Source organism: Ovis aries, chromosome 7 (assembly GCF_016772045.2).
Source record: "Ovis aries strain OAR_USU_Benz2616 breed Rambouillet chromosome 7, ARS-UI_Ramb_v3.0, whole genome shotgun sequence".
Lineage (NCBI taxonomy): Eukaryota > Metazoa > Chordata > Mammalia > Artiodactyla > Bovidae > Ovis > Ovis aries.
In genome coordinates, this window is record NC_056060.1 from 45,812,469 (window position 1) to 45,830,962 (window position 18,494).

Consider the following 18,494-nt stretch of genomic DNA (forward strand, 5'->3'; position numbering starts at 1 on the left):
ATGCCCATTTATTAGTTATCTACCTTGGAAATCAACCTCTCCAAAATCAGCTGTCAGAGTCATGAGATTCTTTCAATTACATCTTTAAAAACTAACTACGGAGCCACCAGAGTCTTCATTAGATACAGCATAAAATCATTTACTACCCTAAAATCCTGCTAGTAAAACTAGGTGCAATCAAAGAAAAGACAACCACTTCCACAGGTCAACCCACATCAGTGTGGATGAATCCCGCTCACTGTGCCTTTTCCTTCCCAAGGATAATGTACAGTCACTTCTGTCACTTAGATATTCTGCACCACAGCAGATGGCTTTACAATGCAGAGAGTGGCTGAATCATGAAAAGCTCTAATCAAGAATTAAGGTTTGATAAAGTAGATACGGTATATACATATACATACAGTCGAATATTACTCAGCCATAAAATATCGTATATGAACAATGTGGCTTCCCAGGCGGTACAGTGCTAAAGAACCTGCCTGCCAATGAAGGAGATTTTAAGAGACCTGAGTTCGATCCCTGAGTTGGGAAGATCCCTGGAGCAGAAAACGGCAACCCACTCCTGTACTCTTGCTTGGAAAATTCCATGGACAGAGGAGCCTGGCGAGCTACAGTCCATGGAGTTGCAAAGAATTAGACACAACTGAGCAAGCACTCACTCAAGCATATGGACACACATATATGGAAAAAAATCGGCAATAGACTATCTTATTTACAAAGCAGAAATAGAGACACAGATGCACAGAACAAACATAGATACCAAGGGTAAAAGGGAGGATGGGATGAATTGGGAGACTGAGACTGCCATATATACACCATTGATACTATGTATAAAACAGATAACTAAGGAGAACCTATCTTACAGCACAGGGGACTCTACTCAATGCTCTGTGGAGATCTAAATGGAGAATTCACTCTGCTGCACAGTAGAAACTAATAACATTACAAGTAACTATACTCCAATAAAAATTAATTTAAAAATTAAAAAAAAAAAAAAGAATTAAGGTTTTCCCAGGGCAGTACAAGTACAAGCTTCATTTTGAGAAGAATCCTATCAAAACCTCAGGGTGTTGTATGGTAGAAACCAATACAACATTGTAAAGCAATTATTCTACAATTAAAAAAAATTTTTAATTAAAAGAGGCAAATGTACCAAGTAGGAGAAATGGGTGAAGACCAAAAAGTACAAACTTTCAGTTAAAAAATAAGTTTTAGGGGTATAATGTAGAGCATTGTGACTATAGTTAATAATATTATATTGCATATTTGAAAGTGCTAAAAGGTAGATCTTAAAAGTTCTCATCACAAGAAAGAAAAAAAAAATCTAACTATATAAAGTGATGCTGCTGCTGCTAAGTCGCGTCAGTCGTGTCCGACTCTGTGAGACCCCATAGACGGCAGCCCACCAGGCTCCCCCGTCCCTGGGATTCTCCAGGCAAGAACACTGGAGTGGGTTGCCATTTCCTTCTCCAATGCATGAAAGTGAAAAGTGAAAGTGAAGTCACTCAGTCGTGTCCGACCCTCAGCGACCCCATGGACTGCAGCCCACCAGGCTCCTCCGTCCATGGGATTTTCCAGGCAAGAATACTGGAGAACTAAACTTACTGTGATGATTATTTCGCAATGTATACAAATACTGAATCATTATGTTGCCTACCTGAAACTAATGTTGTATATCAATTATACCTCAAGAAAAAAAAAAAATGGAAAAAAAAAACCCATTTCAGGTTGGTATCCAAGCAACCCCACGGAAGGGTGACCGCTTCAGTACAAGCCTAGCAAGGACGGAACTGACGGAAGTTCTCAATGGCCAGTCATGAATGTCCACACTAGCCTTCCCCATGGCCTCTGCCAAAGGCTTGTTTGATAAATGCAGGCCAAGAGACACATGTGACTGGCTCAGGAGGAAGGGGAACAAAGGGGACTTTGTATAGTCCTGAGTATGCCACCCGATGGCCCAGCCCACGTCCTTCAGCCAAATGGAAGCCAGGAGTACAGACAAATCTCCTTTTCTTAAACAATGCATGGAGGGAAGCTTACCTGGCCCAGTCTCTCTCAGCCTTTTGAGAAAGGTCACTGTCTGCTCACTGGGATGGTCTCTAGCATGCCCATGGCACCCTGAACCTTTATTTAAACAGAATATATCTACACTTCCAAACGTACACAAAATGCCTTTCTCAGTGCCACTATTAGTGAGGAACACAAGTGCTTTGCCAAGAATGCAAGCCCCCTCAGGTTCCCAAATTCTGAAGATCAGGTTCAGAAAAGATGGCAAAGAACCGTCTGTGAGAACTGTCTTGAAACAATAATATCTTTCTTCTACATCTTTAACTGCTCAAGAAGACTATGCATGTTAAATAGCAAGACAAAGTTACTCAATTGAAGCAAAAATTCCTTTCCCAAGAGTGCTCCCTCAAGAAGGAATGTTACATTATGTTCAACTCCAAGTAAGAACTGGTAGAGCCTCCGATGGCCAGAGCAGAAATTCCAGGTCTTTCTCAGCCATTTCTAAGGATGTTCTGTTAAACATAATCTTTCTCCCCTTGCCTTGTTTTAGGTTTGCCTTCTGTGAGCCTGGCTGTGTTTTGGCACCATGAATACAAAGGCAAGTCAGGGACTTCCCCTGTGGTCCAGTGGTTAAGACTCTGCACTCCCAATGCAGGGGGTCTAGGTTCGATCCCTGGTCAGGGAACTAGGTCGCATGTACTACAGACCCTGCATTTTGCAACAAAGATCTAATGTGGTCAAATAAATTTAAAACAGCAACAACAAAAAGGCAAGTCAGACTGCCCTTGCCCAACTGAATCCCCATTTAATCCACAACAAAGGTGCCCTCTTGTTTTATGATACAGAAGCCAGCCACAATGCACCTCCCTATATAATGAGCAAAAGAGAGATAATGAATATTTGGTTTCCCAGTGTGGTCTGTGGCACCATCTTGGCCAGGAAGTCCTACTACACACACTTTAAACATGGAAAAAAAAAAACAAAAAACAAAAAAAAAACCCACGAATGGTTACCACCCATTTGGACATTCATTTTTCTAACTTTCACCAAAATTGCAATTTTGAAACAATGTGAGGAAAGACTGTTTAAGGAATGACAAAGTTTAGCAAACTATTTAAACTTTTCAACCACCTTTCTCTCAATTTCAAAATACGTTTGCTTAAAGGAAGCCTGGTTTCAAGTCATATCCAGGCCATTTCTCTATTCAAGTTTTTAAGTAAAAATAATGTCTGAGAGGAGAAAGATCAGACTGCAAATACAAATGCAGGCCCAGGGGGGAAAAACTGTCATCAAGTTATTCCTAGAATCTTCCATGAAGTTAGCATGGCATATCTGTAATTCTGTCTTAATAGGTACTAGAGCAAAGATCCCATCTTCTCTTTCACTGGTCATATCATCATCAATGACTTAAGACTCCACTATATTCCATCAATGCATTTCTTTTCTGTTTAACAGTAACCTTTAAACAGCTCTCCTCAGAGCCTATTAACTCCTTGAATGGTTTTGCCAAATTTCTCTTAACAATTTTTCATCTCTTCCACCAACTTTTCCCTACTCTTCCTAAAAGGTAATGGATCAGTAATGAATATTTATCCAATAAAAGAACTGAACTTTAGGAGAAAAAAATCTCCTAGAAAGTATAAGTTCTGTGGAAAAGATTTCACCAGGTGTTGGGGGTCATTTGACATCAGGATGCACCTTGTATTCCTGTGAAGTATACTCAGACATAGGTCAGACTTGTGGCCATCTCGGCTCTCCAGGATACAGCCACCAGCCCAGAAGCATATTTAAAAAAAAAAAAAAAAATCTCTTCAGGCAGATGAAGGCATTGTCCAATAGCTTAGCACACTTTGTTTCTTTTTAAAAAATATTTACTTGGCTGCACTGGATCTTAGTTGTAGTACACGGGATCTTCGATCTTCATTGTGGCATGTGAGATCTTTAGTTAGGGCCTGAGAACTCTTAGCTGCAGCATGTGGGATCTAGTTCCCCAATTAGGGATCAAACCCAGATCCTCTGCATTACTGCATTAGAAGTACAGAGTCTTAGCCACTGGACCACCAGCGAAGTCCCCTCAACACACTTTCAAATGAAAGCAAGTCTCTCTAACCTGAACTGAAAATTGTTGACCGCTGTGTATGTTTAATTCCAACAAGCTTGCCAAGTGGCCCTTCTGCCAGAGTAAGTAGCCACTAAGAAGTCAAGAAAGGACAGGCACAGTGACAGTGGGGGAACTGACCGCTAACCAGGAGGGAGCTTGAAAGACTCAAAGACTCAGCACTAAAACTGCACAGAAGGTTTGAGGACCTACTTTGTAGGATTCTACAGTTCCACTCAAATCACTCACTCGTGCACCACAGGAGTCATAAAATGACAACAATTCTGAATTATCAGGAAACATGTTGTTGTAGCACATGCTTGAAACAAAGAAGCAAAAGAACTGTTTAGACAGATTTCCAAAGGGTTTTAAATGAATTAAGTTCAAGAGCTTTCAAGGGTAAGAACCTATTCTCTGAATGAAAAGTTCACACAGTGTGAAATACACCTCATCCCACAATGAAGCTGGATAAAAGAAGGGTAGAGACAGTGTTTTGTTCTCACATTCAATAGTTAACCCTTCATAGTAACTTTACTACACTGTATGATTGCTTCGTATCATCCCAGCTCCTTGGAAAGCCAAAGGCCTTCCTGTCACTTCAACCATGTAGGGTTTGTGCACAAGCTTGTAAGAAATTTCAAGTAGTTACTGATGGTATAAAAAATAAATAGCCTATCAGCCTTTTAATGACCTCAAAGACAGAGTCTTTTTAACATAATCTCACAGGTCAGTGAATGATGCTAGGGGTTGCTCCACTGTGCCGAAAAAGTGCAAACAAAACCATAAACCTACATGAGAGATATTAAGAAAAGCAAGTTCAGGTTAGATAGAAGAGCCAAAGCATTTACTTTAAAATCTAATTCTGACTTACATTTATAAGAGGTATACAATTCTAGACTTAATTTCTCAATTAAGACACAAAGCTGGGGATGTTCTTAGTTTCAACACAGCAGTTGAAAAGCCATCAGGACTTGGGCATCAGCAAAGAGGGATCAGGTGATGTAGAATAGAGTCTTCTCAGACTCTCAGAGTCTTCTCACATGGCCCATTACCAAAAGAAGAAATCATACAGATACTGGAACGCATTTCTTTTTTCTTTTTATTTTCAACATTAATATGCCTTCTCAACTTAGTAGCTTATGGTTATATTAAGCTGACTATGGGGTCTCTGACATAAAACCGTTCTCAGGAAGAAAAAAAAAAATCACCTTGTGATAAGGTTTTTGAGTGACCTATGGCTACTTAAGGTCACTGGGTGGCTGCAACTTAAGGACAGAACTTTGTGAAATCATTTTAAAGTCATCAACCCAAAGATAAGGCTAGACCTAGAAACAAGCTTCTTCCCATCTAAGGATGCAAGAGCCATTGATTCATAGGAGGGCACTTCCAGAAGGAGCTGAGAAAAATACTAATAGGCTGTGAGTGACTCATTCTAAACAGCCATCCTAACAACCCAATTAAAGATCCAGCCATTTAGCCTAATTTTGTTTCACCTCCATAGGTTTAATCGTCTTAGAATCAAGTACTATGATCTCCAATAGAAACCAAAGTAACCCTCACTCTTGATGCCCAGATATGCTGAGGAAGAAGAAAGAGAAAAAAACACAAGTGCAGAGATAGCATCCACAGACAGAAGAAATACCAGAAGTCCTCTGTGCTCGATAAACACTCATTCATGTACTCCCCCAAAGAACTTTCAATGAATCCCAGGTATGCCCTAGACACGGGGGATGCAGCCATGCAAACTAGTGCCTCATTTTTGAAAACCAAAATTCCAACACACTGAGGAAGTGCGGTAACAGTCAGACACTAGAGAAAAAAATCACAGCCCGAAGGAAGAGCAAATCACCTCCGTGTGAGAGGAGACAGAGTCCAAGGCTGCTTCACGTCACAGGGAGCACAGGCAGGAATAATGAACAGAGAGCACAGAGAATCCTTCTTATTTGGCTACAGAACATTGTGCATTTTACAAGTATATTTAAATGAAACATTAATGAGTATGTGTGTACTCAACAATAACAGGCAAAACAATTAGACATTAGTCACAATCCATAGAGGTGATTCACATAATTTAAAAGAATTAGACCCATGCAAATCACAGCCCAATCCTTAGGAGGAAAGGCATTAGTCGACTAAATACATAAACGTATAGAATCAATATTCCACTGCCAGGGAACAATCAAGCAGTGATCACACAACACAACCACATGCGAGCAGAGCTTCTCAAACCCTAACGTGCACACACACAAGCTGGAAGCTGCGGTGGAGCCTGACAGTCTGCATTTCTAATAAGCTCCCGGGTGATGCACAGGGCTGGGCCCATGGCCCACTCTGAGTGATGAGGATGAGAAAGGTCAGTTCTGACTGAGCATCCTAGACATCTACAGAGGGGGCTCATACACGAGACAAATTCCAGTCCTCATCTGAAACCTAATGAGCCAGAATCTTAGGAGATGAGGTTCCCTGTAATTTCTCTCTAAGCTTTAAGGTGGTTCTCAAGTGCAGCCAGACTTGTGAAATCACAGTCACATAGACTTTTTGTATACCTCACCCCAGGAAACAGGTCAGGTCTCTTCTGTACACAGAAAATGCCAGCAGCTGTAGAAGACATCCATGGAGATAATGAGTAAGAAAGAGGAAGCCCAGCTAACCTGACCAGGCTGATCAACTCAACCATGGTGATGCCTAGAATCACAGCCTCCATAGCCTGATACCTGTGGTAGAATCTATCTTGACCCTTTACATCCACTGTAACTGCGCTCCAAAGCTAGTGCTTAGATCATTATCATCTCTTTAGCTTCATAAAACACACCAAAGAGGAAAAGGACTTTTTTTTTTTTTTTTGCCTAAAAATTATAGATAAGGGGTCATCCATGATGAAAGACTGGAAAGAAGCCAAAAGGCAAACCTGCAATTAAGCAGCCCAATGCCTCCAGGCTCCAGTCTTGAAAGGGCTCCTCAGCCACACATACCCTCACTACAAAGTACAATCCTGTTAATAAACGGGACTGAGTGGAATGTAGGCTTTCAAGGCTTTCATGCACAAAATCACTTCTGGAAAAAAGGAAAGGTAATAGTTTACCAGTAACAAAGGTAACAGTTCTCCAGTAGAACAGGTGATAGACCCGGGTCCATCTGAAACACGAGTATTTCATATTTCTGTATGTCCACTTTCCATCTAAGGAGACATTTCTGTTCCATGTATTCAGCCTCTTGCTCCCAATTTCTATTCATCTCATTAAAAGTTGTAAGCTATAATCCCCTTCTCACCCCTGCTTACCCTGGCAGAGGGCAGGAAAATCGGAAAATCTTCAACTAGGATGAAGACGTTCATAGCAGTACTAGTCACAATAGCTGAGATGTGCAAGCAACCTAAAAGTCCATCACCATATAACTGGATAAAGAAGATATGGTACATATGAACCACGGAATCTACCTCAGCCGTGAAAAAGAAAGCCATCTGAAATAATGCCATCTGCAGCAACATGGATTATTATGCAGCAACCACAGATTATTATGCCAAGTGAAGTAAGTCATAACAGAGAAAGACAAATACCATATGAGATCACTCCTATGTGGAATCTAAAATCTGACACCAATGAACCCATGTACAAAACAGAACGAGATTCACAAACGTAGAGAACAGAATCCTGGTTGCTCAGTGGGGCAGGAGTGGGTTGGGAGCTTCAGATTGGCAGATGCAAATACTTTCTATGGGATGAATGAACAACAAGGCTGTACTGTATAGCACAGAGAACTACGCTGACTATCTGCGATAAATCATAATGGAAAAGAGCCTGAAAAATAATCTATATATGTATTCTTTAAAGACGTGCTGTATATCCACAATGGAATACTACTCAGTCATAAACAGAAATTTCTCCGTATGCAGCAACATGGATGCACTTGTAGGGTATTATGCTAATGAAATTAAGTCAGGCAGAAAAAGTATTTATAATATCACTTATATGTGGAATCTAAAAACCATAACAAACTAGAGAATAAAAAAAAACCTAGCAGATTCACAGACATAGAGACAAACTAGTAGTTACCAGTAGGGGGTGTGGGGGGTACAGTACAGAGGTAGGGAGAAAAAAGGATTATTGTGGGATTATATGAAGTCATGTACGTGAAACTTTTGAAAACTGTAAAGCACTATAGAATTTAAAGAACTCTTCATCCAATTTTCTTTTTTAAGTGTTGTCAGTTCAGTCTCTCAGTCATGTCTGACTCTTTGTGACACCCTGGACTGCAGCACAGCAGGCCTCCCTGTCTATCACCAAATCCTGGAGTTTACTCAAACTCATGTCCATTGAGTCGGTGATGCCATCCAACCATCTCATCCTCTGCCGTCCCCTTCTCCTCCTGCCTTCAGTCTTTCCCAGCATCATGGTCTTTTCAAATGAGTCAGTTCTTCGCATCAGGTGGCCAAAGTATTGGAGTTTCAGCTTCAACATCAATCCTTTCAATGAACACCCAGGACTGATTTCCTTTAGGATGGACTGGTTGGATCTTCTTGCAGTCCAACGGACTCTCAAGAGTCTTCTCCAGCATCACAGTTTGAAAGCATCAAATCTTCAGCGCTCAGCTTTCTTTATAGTCCAACTCTCACATCCATACATGACTACTGGGAAAACCACAGCTTTGATTAAACGGACCTTTGTTGGCAAAGTACTGTCTCTGCTTTTTAATACGCTGTCTAGGTGGGGTTCCCTGGTGACTCAGACGGTAAAGCATCTGTCTGCAGCCCGGGAGACCCAGGTTCGATCCCTGGGTTGGGAAGATCCCCTGGAGAAGGAAATGGTAACCCACTCCAGTACTCTTGCCTGGAAAATCCCATGGACAAAGGAGCCTAGTAGGCTACAGCTCATGGGGTCAAAAACAGTTGGACATGACTGAGCAACTTCACTTTCACTAGGTATTGTAGTCAGGGTCAATAAGCAAGGCCATGTCCTCCTCCTCTCTATTTAATGCTCTGGGGAGAAAGATCCAAAGCTCCCTCAACTATACATGGATCACATCACTCAAGTGAAAAAAGGGGGGGCGGGGAAGCAGCAGCTTGCAGTTCCTACCACGTGCCACACACAGAATGTTTATCTTTCTATCTCAAGTCCTAAGAAGGTAACTGTATAAAGAAATTAATAACTGGATAAATAACTGGAAATAACAGGATGAATAACATCCTGTCTTCCAGGACCTCCATTTTCTAGCTGGAAGACCAGACAGCACAGTCTAACTGCAAGTGCCGTGAAGGAGGTTCCGGCTCAGAGTGGCAGCTAGGAGGTGGGGAGGCCTGCGTCAGGACTCAGGTCTTCCGATTCCATGTCACTTGCTCTGCTTTAGCCCATGTTGCATTCTTGCAAACAGATGTCAACAGCCTTACAGGAACAGAGAGGGAGGAGGGCTCAGCTGGGGGTGGAGTGGCTGGGAAAGGCAGCAGGATGGGGTGGCATGTGACGCAGGCTCAGGGGAGGAACCAAACTGCCTGGCTGTCAGGGGTCCTTCACTTGCACAGCTGTCTTGCGACGAATCTGCTGGGAATTGACTACCACTTACTGGTATTCAATAAGCATGGAGGGGGGATGGGGAGTGGAGGTGAGATGGGGGAGGAGGCAGGGCAATGTCTTTTTAAATGTATGTCTCTTTTCCTCTTCTTTAAAAAAAATGTTTTTTTTTATCCTTATCTGCTAGAACTAGGAAGGAAGGGACAAAAGCCTAGGATAGGAAAGAAATAAAGATTTTTTCCCCTTCAACCAAAAAAATACACCGTGGGGACAGTCAGAGGTTCCTGACAATTTATCCCATCTGTGGAAGCATGACTCTTAAAATGGAGAATCACCCAGAAAAATCTCCTATGGGGCCTGAACCTCTGCCATGTAATGATTTTTCTTTCTTAAGGGAATAAAGGTTAACAAAGTGCAACCTTTTTTCTAAATAAGGTCGCACAGTCCTTTTCGCAATCAGATACCTGCTCTGAGAATTAACACATCCAAATCCCCTGCTTGAATGGACATCTCTCTAATCTACTTCTGGAGAGGCGCATGCTTTTGTTTAAAACCCCGAAGACCCTGCCAGCTGAGGTCCAGCCATAAGCAGAGACTGTAATTTAATTTTGCCAAGAGCTCAGGACCTCAGCCCTAGGGAGAATCAGCCCTTAGTGAAGGCTCCAGGGCTAAGGCACCCCCCTGGCCATGCCCACCCCAACTATGAGGGAACACACAGACCCAGGGGGTCTCAGGGCCTTTGAGATAATTGAAGATGCTAGCTACAAACACTGAGGACCAAAATGCATGTGACACCTACTGGCCGCTCTGCTGTCCCTTGGCCTCCTACCATTTGTCTTCCTGGAAATAAAGGAATCCCAGTTATCACCCCAACAGAGGGCAGCTGCACACCTAATTCAGGCAGATCCAAAAACCACCTTCCTCAACAGGATCCTCCCTTCTTGCAGAAAAGCAGCTTCCGTGCTGTTTACTTAGATGTTTGATTTAGCCACCCTGTGATGGGCCTTACAATGTGGGAGAGTAAAGGGGGTGAGGCTGGGTAGATTTGGGAGAACTTTTGATAAGGCAAGCTTAGAACAGATTCACTCTGGACAATAACATGCTCAAATTCATCCTATACTTGTAAAAAAAAAAAAAAAAAGCCAAGGGTAGATGGGAAGATAGTTACTTGTTGCACAAATATTATGAGCCAGACATGGGGATGGAGGCTTCACCTGCATTATCTTGCTTAGTCCCCTTCTCACAGCAACCCTACCAGGTGGATGGGTTAGCAGCATTTCACAGGTAAGGAAACTGCAATTCAGGAGCTCTCTAACTGGCCTCCACTCATGCAGCCATTAGATGGTGAGGCAACATTTGAACCCAGATCTGGGTGCCCCGTATCGGGCAGTATGGCTCTGCCCTCTGACACAATTGAAGATTCTCAGATGAAAGTTTTCTGTTGAGTTACCAGTGCTGTAGCTGGCCAACAGCAGTTCAGAGACCAGACTTCCCACATCATGGTTTACGTGCATGAACTGGACCCTCCAGCTACAAACTACACACATCCTAACCCAGCGTCCCAAAGGAGGCAGAAAGGAACACAAGGCAAACGCAGACTTCCAATCCTTCTTGCACCCCAACAGGAAGGCACACAAACACTCCGAGTGCTCCAATGTCACACAGTGAGAAGGTGGCCAGAGCATCATCCTCAGCTAGCGCACTCTTTCCAAAGCACCACCTCAAATCACCTCCCAAGAGACTCAAAAGTGGCCATGTCCCCTGTGATTACATGAATTCCACCATAGGGCACTTATCCTGGTAGTCCAGGGGTTGCGAATCTGCCTGCCAATGTCGGGGATGCGTGTTCTGTCCCTGGTCCAGGAACTAACATCCCACATGGGCTTCCTGAGGCAGATGGCCAAATGAGATACAACACATCAGAGAGAGGGGAACAACCCGAGGGCTCTCATCAGTCTGGGGGGTTTTGAAGTCAGCACAGCATCCTGAGTCACAGAGGGGGAAAAGGTAAAACTGTGATACTCAGCTACTCCTTTTTAAGTGGGAAAGCATACAAGATACTTCATACATTTGCTAAAAAACACAGTAGTCTCACCTGTAATTGAAGGAAAGCACAATCACTTAGCTAAAACTTGCTAATCCTGAATTCCTCCTTCCTGGAAGATCCCAGAATAAATGAACCACCACTACATTCTCAGCGGGTTGTTTTTTTTTAAGATCTTTCTGATGTGGGCCATTTTAAAAGTATTAAATTTGTTACAAAGTTGCTTCTGTTTTATGTTTGGGTGTTTCGGCTATGAGGCATGTGGGATCTTAGCTTCCTGACCAGAGATCAAACTCACATCCCCTGACCTGGAAGATGAAGTCTTAACCACTGGACCCCCCAGGGAAGTCCCTTCAGTGCATTACTTTTCATCTATCCTAGCTCTTCTCAAAACCTTATTCTTCACATTTTCTGGACATCTTTGTTTGCATCCATCAACCTCACCTTCCCTACCCACACCTTCCCCAATACCTACTCCCCAGCACAACCACCACCAGATCACATTCATCCAGCATTTCTACATTAGATAAAGAGGATCCTATAAAAAGAAAGTGATGCTTACTTGGCCAAAGCCCTTTCCTCATACAAAAATACCATAGGCAGAAAAACTAATGATGCTCTATCAGTGTCTTTAAAACTTAAGAACATATTAACAACTCAGAGAAGCTTTTGCTGATACCAAGACACAAGACAAGGAATTAAATTATTAACATTCTTCTAGGAAAGATGGGCAAACGGCAGCCCACTCCAGTATTCTTGCCTAGAAAATCCTGTAGACAGGGAAACCTGGTGGGTTGCTGTCCATAGGGTCGCACAGAATCGGACAAGACTGAAGTGATTTAGCATGCGTGCATGCACTGGAGGAGGAAATGGCAACCCACTCCAGTATTCTTGCCTGGAGAACCCCAGGGACAGGGGAGCCTGGTGGGCTGCCATCTGTGGGGTCGCACAGAGTCGGACACGACTGAAGTGACTTAGCAGCAGCAGCAGGAAGGATGGACTGTCTCCAAATCTAGTTGCCCTAAGGCTGTCCATAATTTTTACTCAACTTCAGGTCTAAGCACAGCCTGAATATATAGCCTGGGAATATATGGCCAGGCATATTTATTTTTCCAAGCATCTGTCTCTGGGATGTAGTGAAGGTCTGCCTCACAATTCTTCTGATGACATGGACAGATGTGCTCTAAGTCATGCAGTGATAACCCCACAAATAAGTTAAGGCACTACAACTGCCTGGAACAAATCAAAACACTATTTAAGAAAAAAATGAATTCATAAATCAGTTTAATCTTTATAACAGTCCCTTTTTGAAAAGGGCAACATCCTTGAGGTCAGGGGTTGTGTCATCCTCCTTTATATGTTCCCCCTCTCCAATATTCAGTAGGATACTGTGTAGAATAGTCAAGATGTACTGTTACTCACGAGTATTTTTGAAACCTCTATGCAGGTCAGGAAGCAACAGTTAGAACTGAATAGGGAACAACAGACTGGTTCCAAATAAGAAAAGGAGTACATCAAGGCTGTATATTGTCACTTTGCTTATTTAACGTCTATGCAGAGTACATCATGAGAAACGCTGGGCTGGAAGAAGCACAAGCTGGAATCAAGATTGCCGGGAGAAATATCAATAACCTCAGATATGCAGATGACACCACCCTTATGGCAGAAAGTGAAGAGGAGCTAAAACGCCTCTTGATGAAAGTGAAAGAGGAGAGTGAAAAAGTTGGCTTAAAGCTCAGCATTCAGAAAACTAAGATCATGGCATCTGGTCCCATCACTTCATGGGAAATAGATGGGGAAACAGTGGAACCAGGGTCAGACTTTATTTTTGGGGGCTCCAAAATCACAGCAGATGTTGAGTGCAGCCATGAAATTAAAAGACGCTTACTCCTTGGAAGGAAAGTTATGACCAATCTAGATGGCATGTTAAAAAGCAGAGACATTACTTTGCTGACTAAGGTCTGTCTAGTCAAGGCTATGCTTTTTCCTGTGGTCATGTATGGATGTGAGAATTGGATTATACAGAAAGCTGAGCATCGAAGAATTGATGTTTTTGAACTGTGGTGTTGGAGAAGACTCTTGAGAGTCCCTTGGACTGCAAGGAGATCCAGCCAGTCCATTCTAAAGGAAATCAGTCCTGGGTGTTCATTGGAAGGACTGATGTTGAAGCTGAAGCTCCAATATTTTGGCCACCTGATGTGAAGAGTTGACTCATTTGAAAAGACCCTGATGTTAGGAAAGATTGAAGGCGGGAGGAGAAGGGGACGACAGAGAATGAGATGGTTGGATGGCATCACTGACTCAATGGACATGAGTTTAGGTAAACTCTGGGAGTTGGTGATGGACAGGGAGGCCTGGTGTACTGTGGTTCATGGGGTCGAAAGAGTCGGACACAACTGAGCGACTGAACTGACTGACTGACTGACTATATTTCACTTTTAAAAGTACTTTTCCCCCTGTTTTTATCTTATTTTGTATCTTATTTTATTGACCCTAGACTGCATGTTGTTATGTTGTTTGCTTCTTAATAAAAACTGGGATCAAGAGCTCTAGGGTTCAGCAAGATCAAATGTGCGGTGTCAGAAAACAGCACATAAAGTGGAAGAAGTTTGAAGCAGAAGTGTTAATCAAAGTAATACTGCCAAGGACTTCCCCGATGGTCCAGTGGTTAAGAATCCTTCTTCCAATGCAGGGGACACAGGTTTGAACCCTGGTCGGGCAACTAGGATCCCATGTGCTACAACTAAGACCCAATGCAACCAAATAAATGTTTTTTTGTTTGTTTGTTTTTTTAAAAAAGGTAATGCTGGCCACAAACTGAAATGCCCAGAGCTCTAAACAGCACATCTTTCCCACGAGGCAGTCTCCTGAGTCTTGAGTCACATCTACAAGGGATCCCATGATTGCTTAATGGGCTGGGAGCAACCATCCTAGGTCTTAGGAGTCCCATGATCAGCCCAGGAGCTTACACACCTGACATTCAACACCATGCAAGCTAACCAGACCCAAGCAGCTCAATGTCAGAATCCACGTCCGAAGAGATCATCAAAAGAAGAATGCAGCAGCAGCAGCCTGGATCATCCTCTTCTGTGTTTGGCAAACACATGTAAACAAGAGATTTCTCTACATCCTCATCGATCCTTCCCACTCCTACATAATTTGGAGACAGGCAGGACAGTCAGATGGAGTCAAAGGGAACTCAGGGTTCACAAGGCTTTTGTACCTCTGTCTCTAGGATTTACTCTTGCCGCAGGGCAGAGAGGATGCTCTGTTCCTGCCTCAGGCAAGTTTTTCCTATATGTGGGTTCTGAGGACATCAGCCTTTTCACCTGCATTCAGGAGCAGACCCTGCAGAGAACAAGAGTGCCCACTTCAGGCAAGTCCCAAGTACAAAGAGCACTTGCAAACCCAGACTTCCCTTTAAAGGAGGGCGTGGTCTTCTTTACATGCTCACCTCCTCTGGGAAACATAGATTAAATGACCCAAGCTCAATATTAACCAAAGGGTCGCAGCTAAGATTAGTGTAGGACAGAAAGACATCTTGTGCTTTCTGACCTGATATACTGAGAAAGATTCAAAGCATCATTTATGTGGCATTCCTGATGGAAACACATCCAATCATGAGGAATCTCCTAGCGAGGAATTATCATACAAATCCAAATTGCTAGAAGTAACTGACATTTTTTAAGAGTGTAAGTCAATGTCATCAAACACACACACACACACACACACACACACACACACACATAGAGGCACACACAAAGGCGGAGGGACTGTTCCTAACTAAAAGGATGACAGATATGTGACAACTGAATAAAATCAGCATGATCCTGGATGAATCCTAGGTCAGGGGAAGAGTTACTGTCATAAGTAGCAAAACTGGGGCATGAACTGCATATTCAACAACAGTACATCAATGTTATACGTCCTCATTATAAAGCAACTATACTTCAATGAAAATTAATTTGAAAACAATTCTTTTTTTAAAGAAAAAGATATGCAGATTGGGGAAAATGTTATATATGTCCTGTTTTACTAACTAAACTATAGTTACAAAGAGGAACGTCTTTGTTCTTAGGAAAGACATGCAGAAGCTATTTAGGGGTCAAGTGGCATGACGTGTGTAACTTCAAATGGTTCAAAAAAAATAATAGGCATCAATATGGAACGATAAAGCAAGTGAGGCAAAATAGTCATAATTGATGAATTAAGTTTAGACTATATAGGAGTTCTTTGTATTCTGGCAACTTTTCTGTAAGTTTATTTTAAAATAAAGCTTTTTAAAACAACATAAATTCAAATTCAACTTGCAAAGTATTTCTACAGTAACACTGGTTGAATGAGGCAAGGCCCCCATCCCATAGGAAAAGCACCTGTCACCATCCACCCACCCCCAGACCCAGGTGAGTGTGTCCCTCTTCCACCTCAAAGTCAATATCTGGCCAAGCTCAGCCATTGAGATTAATCTCCCAGGAATTTGAAACTGAGCCAGGAAGAGGTGAGAACACTGAGCAGAAGAAAGGGCAACTTCAGGTCTCCGCATAGAGTGGGCAGAGGAGCGGGTCTGGTTTTGACAAGGAGGACGTGGTGACACTGGACAGGACTGTCTCAGAGCACGAATGAGCACGTTGGTGGTAACGTCTCAGTACACAGCAATCCCTCAATACAGGCTGGCTGCAATCAGCAATCACTAGAGAAATGTCTCAGAGCATGAAAGAGCACATTGGTGGGTATGTCTCCAGTACACAGCAGCCGTTCAATAAAGGCTGGCTGCAGTCAGCAATTGCACTGAACAACTCCACAACTCCACCCCACCCCCACTTCATTTTAGCCACCTCAACTGTGTCTGTTCCTTGGCAACAGACTATCAATTCTACAAGATGAAGATCCCCATGAACTCCTGCCCACAAAGGTAGACTGGGGAGTGCAGCCACCCACCCCTCCCCTGCTCCCACGCTGCCGCCCTGTTTCCACCAAAGAAGGGATGGCTCCTTCTCTTCTCATACCCATAGCCTCTTATCCAGGGACAAAGTGGCTGCAGCAAAGGGTGCAGCCTATAACAGAGACCACTCAACCTCTACCAGGCACGACACACTGAGGCAAACAGCCAGAAGGAAAAGACTTGGGCCTCGACCACGCAGGAAACCTGGATCCTTGTACTACTAACCTCGATGAAAACCTGGTAAATTACCACTCTCATCTGACCTGCAGGTACACAGAATAATGGTACCCAAATTTGTCTATGTCCTCATCTCTATAACCAGTGTATATGCTACATTACATGGCAAAATGGACTTTGCAGATGGGATTAAGGATCTTGAAGTAGGGAGATTTTCCTGGATTATCCAAGTGGGTCCAATGGAGTCAAAAAGATCCATAAAAGCAGAGAACCTTTCTCAGTTACGGTCAGAGGAAGATCAAAACGTAGCAGGATTTGAAGATGGAAGGAAACAAGCCAAGGAAAACAGGTGGCCTCTAGAACCTGAAAAAAGGTAATGAGATGGAATTCTCATCTAGAGCAGGGGTCCCCAAACTCCAGGATCTAATGCCTGATGATCTGAGGTGGAGCTGATATGGTAATAAAATAGGAATAAAGTACACAACAAATGTAATGTGCTTGAATCATCCCCAAACTATCCCCACCCCCTGCCTGGTCCATGGAAAAACTCTTTCACAAAACCAGTCCCTGGGGTCAAAAAGGCTGGGGACGGCTGATCTAGAGCCCCCGGAGGAACAGAGCACTTGATTCTAGCCTCCTGAGACTCGTATCAGGCTTCTCAGCTGCAAAATTGTAGGATCAAATAGATTTATGGTGTTTTAAGTCACTAAGTTTGTGGCCATTTGTGACAGCAGCACCAGAAAACTAATACGGACTTTATTCCCTCCTCTGGAAATGAGAGGGTTTTCATCCTTTCTGAGAAGGGGGGTCAGGAGAACTCCTGGGGCACCCCTGGAGAAACCTTGGCCCTTGACCATAAGTTCTCTGGGAAGGTAAGTAATTCACAAAACCAACAACCTCCATGTCAGATGGAATTTATTTAGTATCATCCACCCTTGTTTTGTGTGTTTCCCAAGTGGCTCAGTGGTAAAGAATCTGCCTGGCAACGCAGGAGACTCAGAAGGCATGACTTTGATCCCTGGGTCTGGAAGATTCCCTGGAGGAGGAAATGGCAACCCACTCCAGTATTCTCACCTGGGAAATCCCATGAACAGAGGAGCCCCTGGCAGGCTATATATAGTCCATAGGGTGGCAAAGAGACAGACACAAGTGAGCATGAACATGCATGCCCTTGTTTTGTATTTTGCCAGTAGAACTCATTCTTTTTTTAGTAATAAAAATAAAACGTCTCCCAAGTTACTAAGTAATTGGCAAACCCCAGGGGCCCAGAACACCAGCATCCGCATTGTATCCGCTTGATCAGTTAACATTCCCCAACAACCACGCCCACCCCAGAGGGCTTTAGCACTGCCTCAGATCCAGTGGTGAAATCACCATGGCTGCCTTCCAGATTTCTGAGTCATCTTCACCACTGCATGTCCAAGCAGCAGCAGCTGGATTTTGACCTCAAGGCACCAAAGCCCAAACCCAGCCCTGGAAATTCAGCTGCTGCACAAGGCCCCCCAACCCCCACCGCCCTTCTCTAACATCTCCCCTGTGCAACTGCCCTGCAGTCTCCTGGGAGCCATGCAGCCGGCCGAGGGACACGCTGCCAAGTGTAATCCATGGGTGTAGTGATGCGCTCCAGCTACATCACGGGAGCTACTTAAACTGATGGCCTCTGTTCTCAGGAGGGTGTTTCAGGGTATTTCTTATCACGGAAATATTTCCAATGAATGAAAC

General features: G+C 43.3%; 1 protein-coding gene and 1 non-coding gene across 11 annotated transcripts in view; one reads left to right on the forward strand and one right to left on the reverse strand.

Moving 5' to 3' along the window:
* Window positions 1–18,494, reverse strand: part of TLN2 (talin 2) — a 498,466-nt gene that overhangs the window by 381,816 nt on the left and 98,156 nt on the right. The gene's annotated exons all lie outside the window — the stretch shown is intronic.
* Window positions 2,620–2,693, forward strand: TRNAG-CCC (transfer RNA glycine (anticodon CCC)). Its single transcript has one exon. It is a non-coding gene; the product is annotated as a tRNA-Gly (tRNA).